This window comes from Onthophagus taurus, chromosome 3 (assembly GCF_036711975.1).
Source record: "Onthophagus taurus isolate NC chromosome 3, IU_Otau_3.0, whole genome shotgun sequence".
Classification (NCBI taxonomy): Eukaryota; Metazoa; Arthropoda; class Insecta; order Coleoptera; family Scarabaeidae; genus Onthophagus; species Onthophagus taurus.
The window spans coordinates 26,461,099-26,485,240 of NC_091968.1; the positions used below are offsets into that span (position 1 = coordinate 26,461,099).

Below are 24,142 nucleotides of genomic sequence, written 5' to 3' on the forward strand. Positions count from 1 at the left end.
CGCTGTTGTTAGATTCGACATGCCGCTGGCTCGGCTAGCTAAACGGGCTGAGCCGAACACCTACGAGCCACGAGTTTCGTGTGCGCTCGGCTCACCCCGTTTAGCCAGCGGCATGTCGGATCTCACAACAGCGCTTGACCTTGAGTGTGCGTTTCCCGTGAACATGACTGTACGAACCGATGAACAAATTCTGAGTGCAGATTCTGATTCCACGCAGAAAAATTCCCCCACATCTGACACTACTTGCCCATATGGTGGGTTTCAACTCATTTCACAACTTATAATGGAAAAATCGCACAACACCATTCGAGAGCATATTTTGAAGGGTAAGGATGGTAATATAGGATGAAATAGATAGAATACAGCAAAATAATATCGTGCGTCTTATACATAACTTTAAAGGTAGCCAAAAAATCCATTTATCTTGTACACAACTTCAAATATCTCAAAATTCTGACGTAAGGGACGAATTCTGAGCTCGGCTTTTGATTTCTCGTGGAAAGACTTCTCTCCACATCTGACAGTATTGATCTATATGCTGGGTTCCAATTCATTACGTCATTTCAAAATGGTCATAATTGATAATGGAAGAATCGCACAACACTATTCGAGAGCACATTTTGAAGGGTAAGGATGGTAATATAGTATGAAATAGATAGAATACAGTAAAATAATATCGTGCGTCTCACACAAAACTTCAAAATTATTTCAAAAAAGCAATTTTTTTGTACGTAACCTCAAATATTTCAAAATCCTGACGTGATGGACGAATTCTAAGGTTGAATTCTAATTCTACGCAGAAAAACTTCCTCGCATCTGACAGTACTGATCCATATTCTGGGTTCCAACTCATTACGTCATTTCAAAATGGCCATAACTGATAATGGAAAAATCGCACAGCACCACTCGAGAGCACATTTTGAAGGGTAAGGATGGTACTATAGGATGAAATAGATAGAATACAGCAAAATAATATAGTGCGTCTCACACATAACTTCAAAATTAGCCTAAAAAAGCCATTTTTTTGTATGTAACCTCAAATATTTCAAAATCCTGACGTGATGGACAAATTCTAAGGTTGGATTCTGATTCTACGCAGAAAGACTTCTCCACATCTGACAGTACTGATCCATATTCTGGGTTCCAACTCATTACGTCATTTCAAAATGGCCATAACTGATAATGGAAAAATCGCACAGCACCATTAGAGAGCACAGTTTGAAGAGTAAGGATAGTACTATATGATGAAATAGATAGAATACAGCATAATAATATAGCGCGTCTCACACACAACTTCAAAAGTAGCCAGAAAAACATTATTTTTTTATACACAACCTCAAATATCTCAAAATCCTGACGTTATGGACGAGGATTCTGATTCCACGCAGAAAATTACTTCGGATATGATCGTCAGCGATCCAACAACAATTAAGACTCCTTTTTTGTACAAGGCTTTGGGAGTGTTGGCGTCCACGTTGACTCAACTTGATTTGATCCGTCATTTGTAGTAATTCAATCCCGAATAAATCTCACAAAGAGATCTAATAAAGAGAGATCATAAAGAGATCTTCGTGTTTTAACATATTTTTGATTCTTAATTAATTTTTTGGATATCTGCTTCAAAGTTATTGCATCTTTATTGGTGGGCACCGACATTCATCCTTATATGACAAAAATTATTTTGCCCAATCGTAATTCCAGATCATTGAAGTTATATTATGATCTTCGAGATATGTTTGGGATTCCTGTTGCAAAGAACGTTCTGTTCGTGCGTTTCGTTCTTTTTAAAATGTTTTACAATATTTTATCTATACAATTTTATTTATACACTGTGTTTTTAACGTTAATTGTTTACAATAACATACATCATTATTGTTTGATATATTTCAATATGTATTCTTTTCATAATTTTTGTTTTAATGACGTCGTGGGTTTCTTTTTAACTATTTGACAATTCGGCTGATGATGGGCTAAGCTTGAAACCGGTTCCGAATAAATTGATATTAAGCAAGTAGGAAGTTTTTTTATATAGTTTAAATTTTATAGCTTCGAGAGTCTTTATTGATACTAGACTTTAGCTTTTTATATGTGCATTACAAAAGCATGGTACTGCAACTTCCATTTATACGTAAAGGTGGATAAGTTTTTTAAATCTCACACTTTGTAACAGATTTACTGATCATGATTGGCCAATTAGTGACTTGTAGTCTCTTTGCAAACGAGTTGATCTTGGATAAGACTTATGATTATCCAATTTTGAAATTCAAGTTATTAGTGAGATGCTTGGAATCATGTCTTGCCTCTCCCAAAATTTGCCTCCTGTCCATCGTGTTCTGCCTCAGCTCCCAATCTTCTGCACACAGCCACACCACCTCTCCATATCGTCTGCCCAGTACCTGTGTACCTGTTCGTTCTTTCCTCATAGCCATAGAGGAATTTGGCCACCTACCTTTTCCCCTTCACGTCCCCTTCCATCAGCAGATAATTTGGCAATTCTTCTGTTATTATGTGTGACCTTCTCTCCTATCTCTGTATGTCCCTGTCCCTGTTCTGTTGTTGATCTCAGTGTCTTCTTGTCCATACATCAATCTTATCTCCTTGATATCTCTCCAGCACTCTCCCAGAATGCTGCAATGTGGTCTTCCATCTCTCCTTTCTTTGCACTTCACTGCTCTTCTCCCAGCTTCCACCCTTATTCCATCCATCTTAACCTCTTCCCTCACTATATATATCCTGAAGTCTCCCTCGCCAACCCCAGTACCCAGAGATGTTTGGAATATAGATACTGCTATGAGCGATACCGCGCGTGAAATTATTTAGTAGAATCTTCATAATCAAGTGAATTGAAGGGGTTGGTGCAATAACCAGCTATGTGCACAAAGTATAGTTTTGAGAAAACAAAGAAAAACGTTTGTTTGGCATATTCCTTCCATAGTAATTATTTTTGTCCCTTTGTTTTATAAGTAACTGTAATAAGAATTACTTACTGTAAAAATATCTTCTTTTTGGTGCTTCTGGCTTTGGTTATATACAGGGTGTTCATTTCAAAACTTTCCACCTCAATTTCTGTAAATCCGGAAGTTTAAAAAAAAAATCGCTGAAATAGGTAAAGAATAAAACCAAGGGGGACAACTTCTTATGCAAAAATTGACTCACTCACCTGAACCCCCCGCCGCCAGAAACCAACTCCTTAAAAATCTTAAATGGAAAGGGGTGTCAAGTGATACCTCATTTTAAAGGTTTTTTAAAGGTTAAAGGTTTTTAAACTTTTTTTATGGGGTCATTTAAAGTCTGTTATATTTACCCCTCAACCTCAAAATTTAGAAGAACTTCGTCAGAGAATTACTGCAGCTTGCCGTGGAATTCAAAGGGAAGTTTTTGAAAATGTGCGCCGTAGTTTTGAACAACGGTTGTACCATTGTTTAGCTAATAACGGACAACACTTTGAACAATTATTAAGTTGATTTTCTCTGCAAAAAGTTTTTGTACATAGATAACTAAAAATAAAATAGAACGTTTCAAGCAGTTAAAAGTTTGTTGTTTAAGTAATAACCAAATAAACCTAAAAGAAAAGAAAACTGAAACAGAAATCGTTTTTTCTAAATATATCTGACAGACGCCAGGCAAGCTAGCCAACGTAGGTATATCATTGTCAAAATAACTTAAATATCAAAGATTTCGGATTGCTCCGAAATAATAAAGGTTTAATGGTCGTTGTAAAAACGAACATGGTAATTTAATTTTATAAATTAATAATAAAAGATTACTTATTCTTTATCCCTTTTAAGAAGGTGATTAAAGTTTTTAATATTAATTAAAGCGGGAAATACAAAACAAAGATTTTCGCAAAAATTTCGAAAACGAATCGATCAATTTAAAAAAAAGAAATACTAACATGTAGTACCTTAAAAGACCTTTAAAATGAGGTATCACTTGACATCCCTTTCCATTTAAGATTTTTAAGGGGTTGGTTTCTGGCAGCGGGGGTTGAAGTGAGTGAGTCAATTTTTGCATAAAAAGTTGTCCCCCTTGGTTTTATTCTTTACCTATTTCAGCGATTTTCTTTTTAAACTTCCGGATTTACAGAAATTGAGGTGGAATGTTTTGAAATGAACACCCTGTATAAAAAGAGGATGCACATGGCCTCTTATTGCCGCCGATTCTGGTACAGATTGATAAAAAGTAGCCTACGAACGTAGGATGAAAGGCGCAAATGATAATCAGTTACACAAACCCAAAAGAAATAAAAAAAATGTATAAAAGGGAAACTGCTTTAATAACGAAACTAAAAATAAAATGAACAGATATTATCTGTGAAATCTATCACCACAAGATAAAACATAACTTTACTTCTTTTAATAACAGCAGATAAGTACTTCATAAATTCTATTCTGAATCACTACCACCAATTAGGTCCTCAGTCTGTTTAAGATTTTCATAAAAATGGAGAAATTCCTTAGGTACAAATCGTTGTACAATCGGCATGATGCTGTTGTATTTGGATCATTTCATGGGCAAAGGTGCACCGCATGCCAGTGGTATGTCAGTTAAGTTAAAGGAAACTGTTTTGTCTTTTAGAAGCGCGTATCCCTCCAATATTGTGTCATTATGACATTGGCTTACGTAAATCTTATCGGAATAGTCTTGAAAATCCTATACTTTGATAACGTAAACGGCTTTTTCTTAACAAGAGCAGTTTTCTTAAAATACGGCAGTAAATAAGATTTATAATCGTGTGTCATTGATTCAACTACTTTGTACCATTCTTCTGGCAGGAGAAGTACTTCTTTCTTGCGTTTCTTTTTTTCAATTTTTGCAAAATCCCTATTAGCCGGTAGAAAACTATGGCCAGGTTCCGGAAGATGATGAATGATTGTAGAGAATCTACCAGTTCGAATAAGGGCCATTAAAAAGTGAATCATTGCGGAGTTCTTATTCTGGCCGGCACAGTTGTCCGTAAAAATATACAACGATCTAACACCAATTATTGATGTCTTTAGATTCTCGAAGATCTCTAATGTCATAACTAATATCGTCATCAGTTTTTTTCTCGAAATTTGGTGGAATTGGACAAAATTGTTTTAAATTTATGAAATAATTTTTTAAAGACTTTCCAAAATTCCTTTAGTTCTGATTTTTTTCTAGTTTCATATGTAATTTCCCAAGAAGTGGGTTCCAGTTTGAAACGTCCCTGAAAATTCTCCTCTCACCTGGGCCCGAGTAAGTAGCAGGCAGTAACCAGCAGCGATCGTATAGAGAACTCGTTGCTGCCGGCTGCTTACTGCACGTTTCTAAAACCGTTTATGTGCCTCGTATGGAATTACGATCGGCTTACATAGCTGAACTTTTAATTTTAAATGAAATTAAGAAATATACCTCAAAGGTATCTAACTGAAAGTAAAATTGGACGGGGTAAAGTCAAGGTAATCGCGCGTATTAAATTCGAAGAACGATTCTCTCTTTCCCTTTTATTTCACATTTTGTTTATTATTTATTTATTTTTAAAAAATTTACTTTTTGGCGAAAAAGTCAATATAGATAACGTTATCTTCGAAATTACCAAAGTACTTATTTAATTTAAAAACGATTTAATTTTTAAGTTCAACGAACTTTTTTATTTATTTGTATTTATTTATATTTATTTATATTTATTTATATTTATTTATATTTATTTAATTTATTTAAAAAAAAAAACATTTTAATATTAATTTTTAATCTCAACAATATTAAATTTTCGAAAAATTTCCAAGAAGATCATCGCAGCAAGTGAAGTAATTGAAAACCCGATTTAATCGCGTAATTAGATAATGGTTAAGTTACTCACTTTTAATTGAACTGGTATTTACCGAGAATTTTAAAGCCTAATTATCACATCGATTAAACCTCAACGATTTTTTTATTTTTGAATCGATTTAAAAAATAAAAAAGGGATTCGCCCAACGTGGGGCTCGAACCCACGACCCTGAGATTAAGAGTCTCATGCTCTACCGACTGAGCTAGCCGGGCTTAGATTTCCCAAAAAAAGTATCATCTATCGGTAACTATTAGAACTAATTATGACATTAAAATCAAAAAAAGTTTCAAAAATTAAAACCATAAAAAATAAACGTTTTAAACGCCCTCACTTACGTTAGAGTAGGCCTTGACAAGGCCGTTCTATTACCACGCAATAGTAGTGTTAGCAATAGAATGGGCAGCATATAATATACAAATAGTAGTGGTGGTAATCGAATCGATAGGCGCGCACCGCTTAAAATCCACACCGTTTTCTTATTCTTTTTTCTTATGGCCGTTGGCGGCAGCGGCGAGAGTTACGCAAGTTCTCGACCGATTTTTTTTTGTTGTTGTTGAGACGCAAGCAAAAGAGCAGCGAACGAACCGGACTCGAGATCTAAGGTGGTGGTGGGTTCTCTTTCGAACAACGAGAACGACGTAAGAAAGACCTTGAGCTGGTCGAATGTTGTTGCAGCTCGCTCCGTTTTTCGAACCGATTTTCACTCTCACTTTATACACTAAAAACGAAAAAAAAAAACATCATATTTATTAATGACATTGACAGATTAAAAAAGTAATGAAACGTCAATTTTGACAGATAAAACGCGGTAAATTTGAATAATTTTTTTTAAGGAATCCGAATAAGTGAAATTTGAACGATAAATACTGACGCAACGACAGGATTACGTTGACTTAATCTCATGACGTTGAGCTTATCCTTTAATTTTTCGAAATTAACTTAGAAAAAACTCGTTTTTTTTTACATGTTGGTATTAAAATTGAAGGAAAATTAAACCGGTGCATTTTGGCATTTACCAAAAAGAGGTTGATATCCGTGACCTTTCTATTGAGGCACTAAAATACAAGAAACCTGCTCCTCATTTTATTAAAGACAAAGAAAAATAAAAAAAAAATTTTGTGGAATGAGCTTTATAATAAAGCAACAATTATATTAATTAATAATATACATTTATATTGGTACAAATGACATCGAATTTACTAATTAAATCTTTAATTAACAGCAATGGAACAAAATAAACCTATTAATTAATACAAATAAAAATAAAATCATTTCAAAATTTAGGTTAATTAAACAATATCGTTTAATGATGTTATTAATTCAAGGTTGGCAGAATTGAGAATCTATCATTAAACCCAGAACTAGAATGTTTCTACTTTTTGGATTAATGTTAGTACTATATTCTATTTTTTCTTCGGATTCTAATTCTAGGCCTTGCTAAAATATTTGCTTTAGTGCTTCTTCAGATTTATTATTGTTAGTAATAAAAATTTCTACAGAAAAAGATTTTAAAAGGAATTAAGTTAAATTAGGATACGTTCGAAAACGTCAAAATTAAAAAAAAATCTTATTGACTTTATTTCTTGTAGTTAAGAAACGATTTATATCTCAAATTGAAGATAAAGGACGATATTTTAAAGTATTATATAAAAGTTGCCGTGTTAATAATAAAAATTTGTAAAAAAAGTTCTTTAAAAGGAATTAAGTTGAATTAGGGTACGTTCGAAAACGTCAAAATTGACTTTATTGAAAATAAGAAAAGATTTATGTATATCACAAATTGAAGATAAAAGACGATATTTTAATGTATGATGTAGAAATTGCTGTATTAATGACAAAAATTTGTAAAAAAAGTTCTTTAAAAGGAATTAACTTGAATTAAGATACGCTCGAAAACGTCAAAATTTAAGAAAATTTCATTGACCTTATTTATTGGAGTTAAAAAACGATTTATATCTCAAATTAAAGATAAAAGATAATATTTTACGTTATGATATAAAAATTGCCGTGTTAATGATAAAAGTTTGTAAAAAAAGTACTTTAAGAGGAGTTAAGTTGAATTAGGGTACGTTCGAAAACGTCAAAATTGACTTTATTGGAAACAAGAAAAGATTTATGTCACAAATTGAAGATAAAAGACGATATTTTAAGGTATGATATAAAAATTGCTATATTAATGATAAAAATTTGTAAAAAAAGTTCTTTAAAAGGAATTAACTTGAATTAGGATACGCTCGAAAACGTCAAAACTTAAGAAAATTTCATTGACCTTATTTATTGGAGTTAAGAAACGATTTATATCTCAAATTAAAGATAAAAGATAATATTTTAAGGTATGATATAAAAATTGCCGTGTTAATGATAAAAGTTTGTAAAAAAAAGTACTTTAAGAGGAGTTAAGTTGGATTAGGGTACGTTCGAAAACGTCAAAATTGACTTTATTGGAAACAAGAAAAGATTTATGTCACAAATTGAAGATAAAAGACGATATTTTAATGTATGATATAGAAATTGCCGTGTTAATGATAAAAATTTGTAAAAAAAGTTCTTTAAAAGGAATTAAGTTGAATTAGGATACGTTCGAAAACGTCAAAATTTAAGAAAATTTCATTTAATTTATTTATTGGAGTTAAGAAATGATTTATATCACAAATTGAAGATAAAAGATAATATTTTAAGTTATGATATAAAAATTGCCGTGTTAATGATTAAAGTTTGTAAAAAAAGTGCTTTAAGAGGAGTTAAGTTGAATTAGGATACGTTCGAAAACGTCAAAGTTGACTTTATTTGAAATAATAAAAGATTTATATCACAAATTGAAGATAAAAGACGATATTTTGATGTATGATATAGAAATTGCTGTATTAATGATAAAAATTTGTAAAGAAAATTCTTTAAAAGGAATTAGATTGAATTAGGATACGCTCAAAAACGTCAAAATTTAAAGAAACCTCATTGACTTTATTTATTGGAGTTAAGAAACGATTTATATCTCAAATTAAAGATAAAAGATAATATTTTAAGTTATGATATAAAAATTGCCGTGTTAATGATAAAAGTTTGGAAAAGATGTGCTTTAAGAGGAGTTAAGTTGAATTAGGATACGTTCGAAAACGTCAAAATTGACTTTATTGGAAATAAGAAAAGATTTATATCACAAATTGAAGATAAAAGACGATATTTTAATGTATGATATAGAAATTGCGGTATGAATGATAAAAATTTGTAAAAAAAGTTCTTTAAAAGGAATTAAGTTGAATTAGGATACGTTCGAAAACGTCAAAATTTAAAGAAACCTCAATGACTTTATTTATTGGAGTTAAGAAATGATTTATATCACAAATTGAAGATAAAAGACGATATTTTCAATATCATATAAAAATTGTTAAGTTAATAATAACAATTTTTATAGAAAAAGACTTTAAAAGAAATTAAGTTGAATTAGGATACGTTTGAAAACGTCAAAATTATAAAAAATCTCATTGACTTTATTTATTGTAGTTAAAAAACGATTTATATCTCAAATTGAAGATAAAAGACGATATTTTAAGGTATGATATAGAAATTGCCGTGTTAATGATAAAAATTTGTAAAAAAAGTTCTTTAAAAAAAATTAGGTTGTATCAGGGTACGTTCGAAAACGTCAAAATTCAAGAAAATCTCATTAAGTTTTTTTATTGGCGTTAAGAAACGATGTACTATTTTGCAAATTGAAGATAAAATACAATATTTTAAGGTATTATATAAAAATAGCCGTGTTAATGATAAAAGTATGTAAAAAAAGTTATATAAGAGGAATTAAGTTGAATTAGGATACGTTCGAACACGTCAAAATTGACTTTATTTATTGGAAATAAGAAAAGATTTATGTCACAAATTGAAGATAAAAGACGATATTTTAAGGTATGATATAAAAATTGCCGTGTTAATGATAAAAATTTGTAAAAAAAGTTCTTTAGAAGAAATTAAGTTGAATTAGGATACGTTCGAAAACGTCAAAATTTAAAGAAACCTCATTGACTCTATTTATTGGAGTTAAGAAATGATTTATATCACAAATTGAAAATAAAAGACGATATTTTCAATATCATATAAAAATTGTTAAGGTAATAATAAAAATTTTTATAGAAAAAGACTTTAAAACGAATTAAGTTGAATTAGGCTACGTTCAAAAACGTCAAAATTCTAAAAAATCTCATTAACTTTATTTATTACAGTCTTTGATTATATATAATATGGATTGAGCTAACTGAATATATCTACTAACAAAAATGTTGCTCAAGGTGAATAGACGCAGATGGAAAGCGATGATGTGAAAGTGTAACAAAGATAGATATATTATATGTCAGTACGCTTCTATATCTATCTCACTTCTATCAGTACACCCATTATATGGCAGTACGCTTCTATGTCTATCTCGGTTCGATCACCTTGCGCAAGCTATCTCTCTTGTTGGCTCAATCCATATTATATATAATCAAAGATTACAGTTAAAAAACGATTTATATCACAAATTAAAGATAAAAGACGATATTTTAAGGTATGATATAGAAATTGCTGTGTTAATGATAAAAATTTGTAAACAAGTTCTTTAAAAAAAATTAGGTTGTATCAGGATACGTTCGAAAACGTCAAAATTCAAGAAAATCTCATTAAGTTTTTTTATTGGAGTTAAGAAACGATGTACTATTTTGCAAATTGAAGATAAAATACAATATTTTAAGGTATTATATAAAAATAGCCGTGTTAATGATAAAAGTATGTAAAGAAAGTTATATAAGAGGAATTAAGTTGAATTAGGATACGTTCGAACACGTCAAAATTGACTTTATTTATTGAAAATAAGAAAAGATTTATGTCACAAATTGAAGATAAAAGACAATATTTTAAGGTATGATATAAAAATTTCCGTGTTAATGATAAAAATTTGTAAAAAAAGTTCTTTAGAAGAAATTAAGTTGAATTAGGATACGTTCGAAAACGTCAAAATTTAAAGAAACCTCATTGACCTTATTTATTGGAGTTAAGAAATGATTTATATCACAAATTGAAAATAAAAGACGATATTTTCAATATCATATAAAAATTGTTAAGGTAATAATAAAAATTTTTATAGAAAAAGACTTTAAAAGGAATTAAGTTGAATTAGGCTACGTTCGAAAACGTCAGAATTCTAAAAAAATTTCATTAATTTTATTTATTAGAGTTAAAAAACTATTTATATCACAAATTGAAGATAAAAGACGATATTTTAAGGTATGATATAAAAAGTGTGTTAACGATAATTTTTTTAAAAAACAGTTTTTTAAAAGGAATTAAGTTGAATTAGGTTATGTTCGAAACGTCAAAATTGTGATTGAAAATTCCAGGTAATTCATCACCACTTTTATTTTCAACCTCGCTATAATCGCAAAAAAAGTCTTCATAATCAGATACCTAAAACTAATTTTTATTGAAACATTCATTATCGTTCTCATAAATAGAATTTCATTCTGATATTTTAGGTGAGCATCAAATTGTTGAGAGATTTTTATGTTATTCAGCGATAGATCGTTGTCTTTACAGAACATGTAGGTAATTAATAAATTTAATGATTAACGAAATAATGTTAATACAGAGTGGAACAAAAGTCCGGAAACGTCAAATTTATTCACAAACCGCACTCAAAGATCATAAAAGTTAAAGATATGGTTGGGTATACTCAGTTAATTGAGGTTTTCTTTATTGAACGAAACCCAACAAATCATTATCAAGATGAACACTCTGATTTTCATCTAAATGTTATCTAGATGAGGTATTTCCTGGGGAATAGATTGATTTATTGGATCTTAATTATGAAGAATTAGGCGATTCCAGACTTTTATTCCACTCTATTTAATAATATTATATCGCAAATTTAGCAAGGCTAAGTTTAAAATGGTGTTATATTAAAAATCGAGTATTTTATGCAATCGAAAACCGTTTGTGTTACAAATAAACAACGCAACCGATTAATTCAACGACCGTGACATAAACCCATATAGTTTTGTATGCGTCTACGTTCGATGAAACAATAAAAAACGAAAGGAATAAGAAATAAAGCAAGGCAAAAAGGTGATTTAATTGGTTTCTTTCTATTAACTAGATAATTTTATTTGGGTTATTTCGTTTTTTTTACTTTTACTCCTTAACTACTAGTTTGTATCAATATTAATGAGATAAATTTAAATAAGTAATACTTTTGAATATAATTAACCTAGCTATTTAAATACTGGATATCATGAAATGATAAGAAAGAGACACTTTTAATTATTACGTTAAAGGAAACGAGTTAAATTCAGAGTTGTTATCTAACAAAGGGTATTTTATTATAAATATTACCTGAGGTATTCCCAACATAAAATTGTCTTGTAATGATAATACATCATGTGTTTTTTTATCTTTTCGGCTTGTTCATTATTAAAAGGTCGTTAAGAGGACGATAAAACACCTTGTTATTTTTTGTTTTTTAAGAACTTCTTTGAAAAAGTCCTTGTATTTAATAAAACCACATTGTATAAAAGAATCCCAAATCAAAACGTTTTAATTAAATGAATATTAAAAGGTGTATTTGTTTACATAATAAATAAATAGTTTGAATTTTATTTGTAGAACTAATGAATAATTCTAAGAATACAAAAAAAATTCATTCATCTCTTTTATTTTTTTGTGGTTAAATTCTTTGAATAAAAAAGAGAAATTTAAAAATAAACCATAATAACTGTGTAATTGCGGATTTTTCCTTAGAATAATTGGAGTTTCGAACCGCAAAATAACTAAGTAAACAGTTTTTAATAAACCAATTGTATTCCATGATCGTCACAAAAATGAATCACCTAATAATCAAATCCACGTATAACGAGTACGTAATAAATTAAGTACAAAGATTGCAAAGTTCTTAGAAATAATAATAATAAAAAAAAATATATAAAATACATAAACAAAACGGAACGTGTTTCGTTATTACCTCCAAACGAAATTAATTCTCGACCGCTACTAAAACGCGTAAACAACTCAAATAAAGAGTGAGAATTATGCGCGAGGTTCGCGCATTTTAACAATTTCAAATAACGTAAATTTCGAATTCCGTCGTCGCGCTTTTTACATACAATAGAAATTCGAAAAATATTAGCTGAGGAAATCAGATTTTTTAACAACAATTTCGCTCTTTTTTTCGCGATTTTAAATTGTTCGGTATTCGCCTTGACACCGAGAATACAAACGTTTTATTTTCGCAATCGAAGAGTCGAAAAGTGAACGAGAAAAAAATGCTCGACCTTTACCGATTTCAAGATCAATGTGACTTCTTGACCCGATTTCTTCAAGTTTCGTGCACCACCTATTAACCTACTATTAAGTTATTACAACCGAAAAACCAACAAAAAAATTATCTTGATTGAATAAGAACTGAAATGAAAGTGAAAATACGATTTTTTTATCTCACTAAAATAATGTAAACATAAATTGCGCGGGGGTGGTTACGTTTAGTAATTTAGAAGGGTAGGTTGAAAGTACAAATAGGGTCAAAACGTGCCCTTTTATAAGGTAAACATAAAAAAAGAATTAATGGTTCATGTATCAAAGTACCCTTAAAATTCACTAAAGAATCACCCCTTGAAGTTTGTTGCAGCCATTCAGATACACCCTGTATACACTATTGCATTCTTTGCAGTTGACTTTACATACTCCACAATCTTGGAGATTATTTTTATTATTTTTTAAATGATGGTTTCATAACAAATTAAGAACTGTTTTTCTATTACTGTAAGCCAATGTTATATGATATTTAGCAAAGATCTTATGGGGTTGTTGAGATGTATCATAATCTATAATAATAACTGATAATAAGTACCTATAATATTATTTTCGTATAACCTAAAAGTGTCAAAAAAGATGCTAATTTAAAAATTCCTGAAAGCCGTGATTATCGAAATTAAGGAATGAGACTCATTTTAAATTAAAGCTCAAAGCTTTCTCTTTAAAATGATGTATAATAATTGTTGGGTTGTATTGGAAAAATATTAAGAAAAAGAAAGTTGAAACAAAACTTACATTTTCGTATAACCTAAGTGTCAAAAAAGAGGCTAATTTAAAAATACCTGGAAGCCGTATTTATTGAAATTAAGGAATGAGACTTATTCTAAATTAAAGCTCAAAGCTTTCTCTTTAAAATGATGTATAATAATTGTTGGGTTGGATTGGAAAAATATTAAGAAAAATGATGTTGAAACAAAACTTACATTTTCGTATAACCTAAAACTGTCAAAAAACAGGCTAATTTAAAAAATCCTGGAAGCCGTATTTATTAAAATTAAGGAATGAGACTTATTCTAAATTAAAGCTCAAAGCTTTCTCTTTAAAATGATGTATAATAATTGTTGGGTTGGATTAGAAAAATATTAAGAAAAATAATGTTGAAACAAAACTTACATTTTCGTATAACCTAAAACTGTCAAAAAAGAGGCTAATTTAAAAAATCCTGGAAGCCGTATTTATTAAAATTAAGGAATGAGACTTATTCTAAATTAAAGCTCAAAGTTTTCTCTTTAAAATGATGTATAATAATTGTTCGGTTGGATTGGAAAAATATTAAGAAAAATGATGTTGAAACAAAACTTATATTTTCGTATAACCTAAAACTGTCAAAAAAGAGGCTAATTTAAAAAATCCTGGAAGCCGTATTTATTAAAATTAAGGAATTAGACTTATTCTAAATTAAAGCTCAAAGCTTTCTGTTTAAAATGATGTATAATAATTGTTGGGTTGGATTGGAAAAATATTAAGAAAAAGAATGTTGAAACAAAACTTACATTTTCGTATAACCTAAAAGTGTCAAAAAAGAGGCTAATTTAAAAATTCCTGAAAGCCGTGTTTATTGAAATTAAGGAATGAGACTTATTCTAAATTAAAGCTCAAAGCTTTCTCTTTAAAATGATGTATAATAATTGTTGGGTTGGATTGGAAAAATATTAAGAAAAAGAATGTTGAAACAAAACTTACATTTTCGTATAACCTAAAACTGTCAAAAAAGAGGCTAATTTAAAAAATCCTGGAAGCCGTATTTATTGAAATTAAGGAATAAGACTTATTTTAAATTAAAGCTTAATGCTTTCTTTTTAAAATGACGTATCATAATTGTTGGGTTGGATTGGAAAAATATTAAGAAAAAGAATGTTGAAACAAAACTTACATTTTCGTATAACCTAAAACTGTCAAAAAAGATGCTAATTTAAAAATTCCTGGAAGCCGTATTTATTAAAATTAAGGAATGAGACTTATTCTAAATTAAAGCTCAAAGTTTTCTCTTTAAAATGATGTATAATAATTGTTGGGTTGGATTGGAAAAATATTAAGAAAAATGATGTTGAAACAAAACTTACATTTTCGTATAACCTAAAACTGTCAAAAAAGAGGCTAATTTAAAAAATCCTGGAAGCCGTATTTATTAAAATTAAGGAATGAAACTTATTCTAAATTAAAGCTCAAAGTTTTCTCTTTAAAATGATGTATAATAATTGTTAGGTTGGATTGGAAAAATATTAAGAAAAATAATGTTGAAATAAAACTTACATTTTCGTATAATCTAAAAGTGTCAAAAAAGAGACTAATTTAAAAATTGCTGGAAGCCGTATTTATTGAAATTAAGGAATAAGACTTATTTTAAATTAAAGCTTAATGCTTTCTTTTTAAAATGACGTATCATAATTGTTGGGTTGGGTTGGAAAAATATTAAGAAAAAGAATGTTGAAACAAAACTTACATTTTCGTATAACCTAAAAGTGTCAAAAAAGAGGCTAATTTAAAAATTCGTGGAAGTCGTATTTATTGAAATTAAGGAATGAGACTTATTCTAAATTAAAGTTCAAAGCTTTTTCTTTAAAATGATGTATAATAATTGTTGGGTTGCATTGGAAAAATATTAAGAAAAAGAATGTTGAAACAAAGCTTACATTTTCGTATAACCTAAAAGTGTCAAAAAAGATGTTAATTTAAAAATTCCTGGAAGCCGTATTTATTGAAATTGCGGAAAGAGACTTATTCTAAATTAAAGCTCAAAGCTTTCTTTTTAAAATGATGTATAATAATTGTTGGGTTGGATTGGAAAAATATAAAGAAAAAGAATGTTGAAACAAAACTTACATTTTCGTATAACCTAAAAGTGCCAAAAGAGGCTAATTTAAAAATTCCTGGAAGCCATATTTATTGAAATTAAGGAATAAGACTTGTTCTAAATTAAAGTTCAAAGCTTTTTCTTTAAAATGATGTATAATAATTGTTGGGTTGCATTGGAAAAATATTGAGAAAAAAAATGTTGAAATAAAACTTACAGTTTGGTATAACCTAAAACTGTCAAAAAAAGATGCTAATTTAAAAATTCCTGGAAGCCGTGTTTATTGAAATTAAGGAATGAGACTCATTTTAAATTAAAGTTCAAAGCTTTCTCTTTAAAATGATGTATAATAATTGTTGGGTTGCATTGGAAAAATATTGAGAAAAAAAATGTTGAAATAAAACTTACAGTTTCGTATAACCTAAAACTGTCAAAATAGAATAGAATATATATTTATTAAATATGTAGATACATATATATATATATAACTAAAAAGCAAAAATAACACAAAACAAAATAAAAAAAACTATTTAACAATTCGTGGAATAAAGTTTACAATCATAATATTATTCTCTTATTTCTAATGGTTTCTAACAATTTCTACTTAAATGCTGAAATAGTTGTTTGACTTCTAATTTCGTTGTCTAAATTATTAAATAAAATAAACCCCCTAAAAAATAAACAATCCTGCGAGTATGAATGACTCACCCGTCTAATATACAAACTGTTGCGAGATCTTGTGTTGTAGGTACATATGTATGTCGGATACTTTTGACACTTGCAAATATCGAGGTAACAAATTATTAACCAATTTATATACAAAATACATATTTAACATATACAATCTCTCTTTTACAGAATAAAAACATAATGCGTCTAACATATCATTAATTCTAGTAAACATATTACAACCCAAAATCGCTCGCATGGCCCTATTTTGTATGATGTGTAAATTTTGCATTTCCGATTCCCCAGCATAATAAACAATTGTAGGATAACACTCAAAAATTGGGTTAATTAATGACTTATACACCACAATTCGAACGTGGGAACTGAAAAAAAGATGCTAATTTAAAAATTCCTGAAAGCCGTGATTATCGAAATTAAGGAATGAGACTCATTTTAAATTAAAGCTCAAAGCTTTCTCTTTAAAATGATGTATAATAATTGTTGGGTTGGATTGGAAAAATATTAAGAAAAATGATGTTGAAACAAAACTTACATTTTCGTATAACCTAAGTGTCAAAAAAGATGCTAATTTAAAAATTCCTGGAAGCCGTGTTTATTGAAATTAAGGAATGAGACTTATTTTAAATTAAAGCTCAAAGCTTTCTCTTTAAAATGATGTATAATAATTCTTGGGTTGGATTGGAAAAATATTAAGAAAAAGAATGTTGAAACAAAACTTACATTTTCGTATAACCTAAAAGTGTCAAAAAAGATGCTAATTTAAAAATTCCTGAAAGCCGTGTTTATTGAAATTAAGGAATGAGACTAATTTTAAATTAAAGCTCAAAGCTTTCTCTTTAAAATGATGTATAATAATTGATAGGTTGGATTGGAAAAATGTTAAGAAAAAGAATGTTGAAACAAAACTTACATTTTCGTATAACCTAAAAGTGTCAAAAAAGAGGCTAATTTAAAAATTCCTGAAAGCCGTGTTTATTGAAATTAAGGAATGAGACTCATTTTAAATTAAAGCTCAAAGCTTTCTCTTTAAAATGATGTATAATAATTGTTGGGTTGGATTGGAAAAATATTAAGAAAAATAATGTTGAAGCAAAACTTACATTTTCGTATAACCTAAAAGTATCAAAAAAGATGCTAATTTAAAAATTCCTGGAAGCCGTATTTATTGAAATTAAGGAATGAGACTTATTCTAAATTAAAGCTCAAAGCTTTCTCTTTAAAATGATGTATAATAATTGTTGGGTTGGGTTGGAAAAATATTAAGAAAAAGAATGTTGAAACAAAACTTACATTTTCGTATAACCTAAAAGTGTCAAAAAAGAGGCTAATTTAAAAATTCCTGAAAGCCGTGTTTATTGAAATTAAGGAATGAGACTAATTTTAAATTAAAGCTCAAAGCTTTCTCTTTAAAATGATGTATAATAATTGTTGGGTTGGGTTGGAAAAATATTAAGAAAAAGAATGTTGAAACAAAACTTACATTTTCGTATAACCTAAAAGTGTCAAAAAAGATGCTAATTTAAAAATTCCTGTAAGCTGTATTTATTGAAATTAAGGAATGAAACTTATTTTAAATTAAAGCTCAAAGCTTTCTCTTAAAAATGAAGTATAATAATTGTTGGGTTGGATTGGAAAAATATTAAGAAAAAGAATGTTGAAGCAAAACTTACATTTTCGTATAACCTAAAAGTGTTAAAAAAGATGCTAATTTAAAAATTCCTGAAAGCCGTGTTTATTGAAATTAAGGAATAAGACTCATTTTAAATTAAAGCTCAAAGCTTTCTCTTTAAAATGATGTATAATAATTGTTGGGTTGGGTTGGAAAAATATTAAGAAAAAGAATGTTGAAACAAAACTTACATTTTCGTATAACCTAAAAGTGTCAAAAAAACATGCTAATTTAAAAATTCCTGGAAGCCGTGTTTATTAAAATTAAGGAATGAGACTCATTTTAAATTAAAGCTCAAAGCTTTCTCTTTAAAATGATGTATAATAATTGTTGGGTTGGATTGGAAAAATATTAAGAAAAATAATGTTGAAGCAAAACTTACATTTTCGTATAACCTAAAAGTATCAAAAAAGATGCTAATTTAAAAATTCCTGGAAGCCGTATTTATTGAAATTAAGGAATGAGACTCATTTTAAATTAAAGCTCAAAGCTTTCTCTTTAAAATGATGTATAATAATTGATAGGTTGGATTGGAAAAATATTAAGAAAAATAATGTTGAAACAAAACTAACATTTTCGTATAACCTAAAAGTGTCAAAAACGATGCTAATTTAAAAATTTGGTTAAAAGATTGTTGATTATGTTGTTTGAAAAATCATTTTGTTTAGCTAAGCAATAGATATAATTGAGTTTTTTAACACGATTTTCTTTTGACAATGGGTAATCCAAAGCTCTATTAATTAAATAACGGAAACTTGCTATTTTTTTTGGGAAAAAGGATGTGCAGAATCATGGTTTGTTTTCTAAATATATCATATTTCAATTTATCATCTTCATTAATCAATTTTAGGTCTAAAAAGTTTAGTAATACGAGTAATAACAAAACCAGTTTCAAATTTGTATTTCTCATGCTGGAAAATATTAAACTACCAAATTTTATGTTAATAGCACAAAAAGGTTAAATGTCAGGTTAAATCATCATATTTTGGTGTCTAGTATCTTCAGTATTCAGATTTCCCATTCTTTCTGACTCAACCTGTATAGTCTTCTATAGTTCAAGGTCCTTATTCCACCAAGGCACATTGACTTGTGCTCTTTTTGTGTTTTATTGGATAGCTTGATTCATATGCACTATGTATAAGATTGTTTAGTTGAAAAGAAGCTATTTCAATATTTGTTTTGATTTCATCGACCTCTTCGCTGATGTGTCTACCAAAAAGAGCACCAATCAGTGAGTGAGGGGATTCTGAATTCTGTTTGTTTTGTCATGTCTGCTATAATGAGAAAGTGATGCCAGTTTGCACCAGTCTAGCGCCTCTTGTCGACTGTTGGTAACAAAAGTAGCAGTAGTCTTAACCTGTCTCTAGTGTTAATTCCACTTTTAGTGCAATAAAAATATACAACCTAACGCAACTAATATTAGACTTAGACCATACAGATTAAGCACATAATATTGCTGATGTTCATGCTTTTGGATTTAGAGCTTATATATCTTGAATTTATAATGTATTAACATCAGATGTAACCATTGCTTGAGTTATTTCTTCATTGAAACTAAAACCTGTATGTATGTATGTAACAAGTTTAATAGTAAGTATTATTAATTACTTATTTTCTCAAATATTAATAATTTCATTATAATAACATAACCTCAAATGTCCAAGAATTAACTAACCCTTTCGTGCATGAACTATAACTATAGAGTATAATTAAAATGTTATATTAACATATTTATTAACTACTCTAATAAAGTATTTTGGATAAAGGTTATTAAAGTAGGGAGGAATCTTGGTTATCATCGATAATGATTAAAATTTTTTTCTCTCAACTTCTTAACATCACTTATAATTTTTAAACTATAACACATTATCATCTTTCATAGCTTATATTGGCTAAATTTGTTATCATTGGATGTAGAATCGATTTCTTTACATCCAGAACCATCTCAACCTGTAATAATAACATCAATAAGCTGTTCCATAATCCTTCTTTTATAGTACACACTAAAATAAAGCTTATATTAATAATAATTAATAACGCAATTACCTCAAACTAATTAATTTAAGAAATTATCTCCTTCAATTCAAGCATAACCCAAACGTTAACCATTTCACAACAATCACAACAATAACATAACCTCAAATGCCAAAGAATCAACCCTAATTTAATTCTTGTAAATAAAATCTATAAAATGGAATTTATTAATTAAAGCTTTAATTAACGTCAATAAAACAATATAAACTCGTTAATTCGTAAATATAAAAATAAATTCATTTCAAAAATTAGGTTAATTGAATACAATCGTTTAGTGATGTTATTTATTTAATATTGGCAGATTTGAAATTCGGCCATCTTTGTAATGGAGGGAAAATGTTTAAATTCAAAAAAAAAATAAGGTTAATTTTAAATACTCGATTTAAAATCGTTGTGGTCTTTGAAGTTATTTAAATTGTTACCCTATGGGTAAAGATTCTTGTAGGATACAATGGAATGTGGGATGTGCGATGGGCAAGTCTATCACGATTTCTTTTAATATCACGAATAATTCCTTAAGTTGAAAGAAAATAAAAATCGTTCTTTATTATGTGTTAAATAAAACGATTCCGATTTTCTGTCATCATAAAATGAAAAAAATAAATACCATTGAAAGTGGTTCTATTACGAAAACGTTTGACTTGCGACAATAAATCCACCGTGTCAAGAGAGTCGTAGTTGTTGCATTAAAACTTTTTGAAATTTCGAGCGACGAAACTGGACGAAGATGATGTAACGGCACAACACCCATTGGATGGTTTTTATGCAATCGAAAAACGACTGTGCACGGATTAGACGATGTCAAAACTGTAAATTTGCATAGAGAAGAACTCGAAAGAGGGATCTCTCATCTTTTACAAACAATATCTAGGTTTTAAATAGAACTTTCACTCGGCTCAATTCTTTTGGTCTCGATTTCGTTTCAACGAAATCGTTTGGTTCTTGTTTGTAGGTAGGTAGGTAGATTGCTTTAAGTCTTTATAGTAGCAGGTTTTCTGGTCTATAAAGAGAGACTATGGACGAAGAAGAGAAACAGAAAACGAGGTAAAATGAACGGAGCCTTGACATTTCGCTCGATCGGGCAAAATGTTAGTGACAATCTCTCTCCGGCTTGGTTTCTGCATGAACCTTTTTCGATTTTAACGCCTTTGTTATGGGATTTTCATTTTTTCCCTTTTATCTCGTAACATCACACAGTGCTAAAAACTTAAGATACCTTTTTATGAAACTTAAAAAGAACATTTTAACTAGATACGAAGAAAATGAGTAGAGCGCATCTGGTTTGACCACATCTGCCTATTTTTTTTAATATATCCGAAGAACCAGATCGACCACATCTTCAAACTCCAATTAACTTTGTTGGAACTTCTCTTTTAAATTTAAAAATTAAAACGTTTCAAATTCGACCAAAACGTAAGTGGGTGCTTTTAATTTAAGAGCTTGAAGGACATTTTTTTCCTGAAATAAACTTCCTCCTTCCTTCTGGTTTATTTCTTTGGGTGGCAATTTATTTTTTGATCGGGAAATGGTTAAAGCGTGCCCGAGGATGTTGTCCACCTAAAAGTGAAATGAGGAAGACTCCGCGACGTTCGTAGTCGTTGAAACCACGAGTATTCACCTAAGTTAGTATTTTCCGCTCTGTTTAACCAAGAAACGTGTCTCTTTGAAAACCGTGGTAAGAACAGAAGGGTATACACAGCTGGGCAACTTTCAAAATGTTTTTTTTTTAAAGATTAAGCAACTGGAATAATAAATTTTCAATTCTCTTTTGATCCAAATAAAATCAAAATTAAAAATCATTTTTTTCATTTAATTTCTTTCTTCATTGATTTTCACGTGTATACTACGTGCTTGTAGCGAAAAGTGATTGTTTATAACTGTACAACTCAACATAATCCTTTCTAAATCTCGAAAACAGAATATCGACCTTTAACATAATACAGTTATGTAGTATATTTGCTTTTTTTTTCTTTCATTTCTTTCTTATGATGCATTTTTGCTTTTTACTGGGAAAAATACGAATTGTTAAATTTTTTTCTCAGGTTGAGTGGATTGCAATCTTAAGGAGGAAGTGAACGACGTGATGACTTCCGCGTCCACACCTTCACCGATCTTTTCGATAAATTACAGCAACAAAAAAAAAATTAAAAAGTTAAACATTTCCCTTTCAACACACAGAAACACATTCTCGAGGAATTTTGTAACGGGAGTTTACTTAACACGCTTCGATAACTTAAATGATTATATCATAATTTATATCTTCTTATGGAAAGAATTATTTCAATTTAATTGAAATTAAAATAGCTTTTTATTATTAATTATGAAAACAATTAAAAGATGTCTATTTCGATTTTAATTTGTAAGGAATCTGTGAAGTTCGTTTTCTTAGATAGCGCCTTCATTCATAGATGGCGTTGTTAGTGAAATAGCACCCGTTATCTTGAAGTTGAAAAAAATAAATATAGATGACATTCAATGATTTAAAACTTTTAAAAGAATGAATTTCATACCGGTTTTAGTAGTAGAAGATGTGATATCTTTTAGCGGAAAAGATTCTTCTTCATAAGTCCTTTTGATTTTATATGGTTTTGGATTTTGGCTTGTTGTCATTTTAAGCATGAATTTGCTTTGACATGTGTGTCCAAAAGAATTGCATGAATGGTGGAATGTATTCTAGGATGAGATAAGCTATGAATTTTGAACTGTTGTGGAATATAAATTCTTGGAGATGATGAAGAGGTTTCCAAATAAATCACATTTTTGACGTTTCGAAAATAATTTAATTCCTTTTAAACAACTTTTTTTACACATTTTTATCATTAACACGGCAATTTTTATATCATATCTTAAAATATCGTCTTTTATCTTCAATTTGTGATATAAATCGTTTCTTAACTCCAATAAATAATGTCAATGAGGTTTTCTTAAATTTTGACGTTTTCGAACGTATCCTAATTCAACTTAATTCCTTTTAAAGAACTTTTTTTACAAATTTTTATCATTAACACGGCAATTTTTATATCATATCTTAAAATATCATCTTTTATCCTTAATTTGAGATATAAATCGTTTCTTAACTCCAATAAATTAATTCAATGAGTTTTTTTTTTAATTTTGACGTTTTCGAACGTATCCTAAATCAATTTAATTCTTTTTAAAGTCTTTTCTGCAGCAACTATTATTATTAACTTAACAATTTTTATATAATATTGAGAATAGCGAATAGCATCTTTTATTTTCAATTTGTGATATAAACCGTTTCTTAACTCCAATAAATAATGTCAATGAGGTTTCCTTAAATTTTGACGTTTTCGAACGTATCCTAATTCAACTTAATTCCTTTTAAAAAACTTTTTTTACAAATTTTTATCATTAACACGGCAATTTGTATATCATACTTTAAAATATTGTCTCTTATCTTCAATTTATGATATAAATCGTTTCTTAATTCCAATAATTTACTCAACGAGATTGTTTTTTAATTTTGACGTTTTCGAATCTTTTTTTACAAATTTTTCTTATTAACACGGCAATTTCTATATCATACTTTAAAATATCGTCTTTTATCTTCAATTTGTGATATAAATCGTTTCTTAACTCCAATAAATAATGTCAATGAGGTTTTCTTAAATTTTGACGTTTTCGAACGTATCCTAATTCAACTTAATTCCTTTTAAAGAACTTTTTTTACAAATTTTTATCATTAACACGGCAATTTTTATATCATATCTTAAAATATCATCTTTTATCCTTAATTTGAGATATAAATCGTTTCTTAACTCCAATAAATTAATTCAATGAGTTTTTTTTTTAATTTTGACGTTTT

At 28.9% G+C, this 24,142-nt stretch overlaps 1 non-coding gene across 1 annotated transcript; it reads right to left on the reverse strand.

Moving 5' to 3' along the window:
* Positions 1-5,933: 5,933 nt before the first annotated feature.
* TRNAK-CUU (transfer RNA lysine (anticodon CUU)) lies at positions 5,934-6,006 on the reverse strand. Its single transcript has one exon. It is a non-coding gene; the product is annotated as a tRNA-Lys (tRNA).
* Between the last annotated feature and the right edge of the window lie 18,136 nt (positions 6,007-24,142).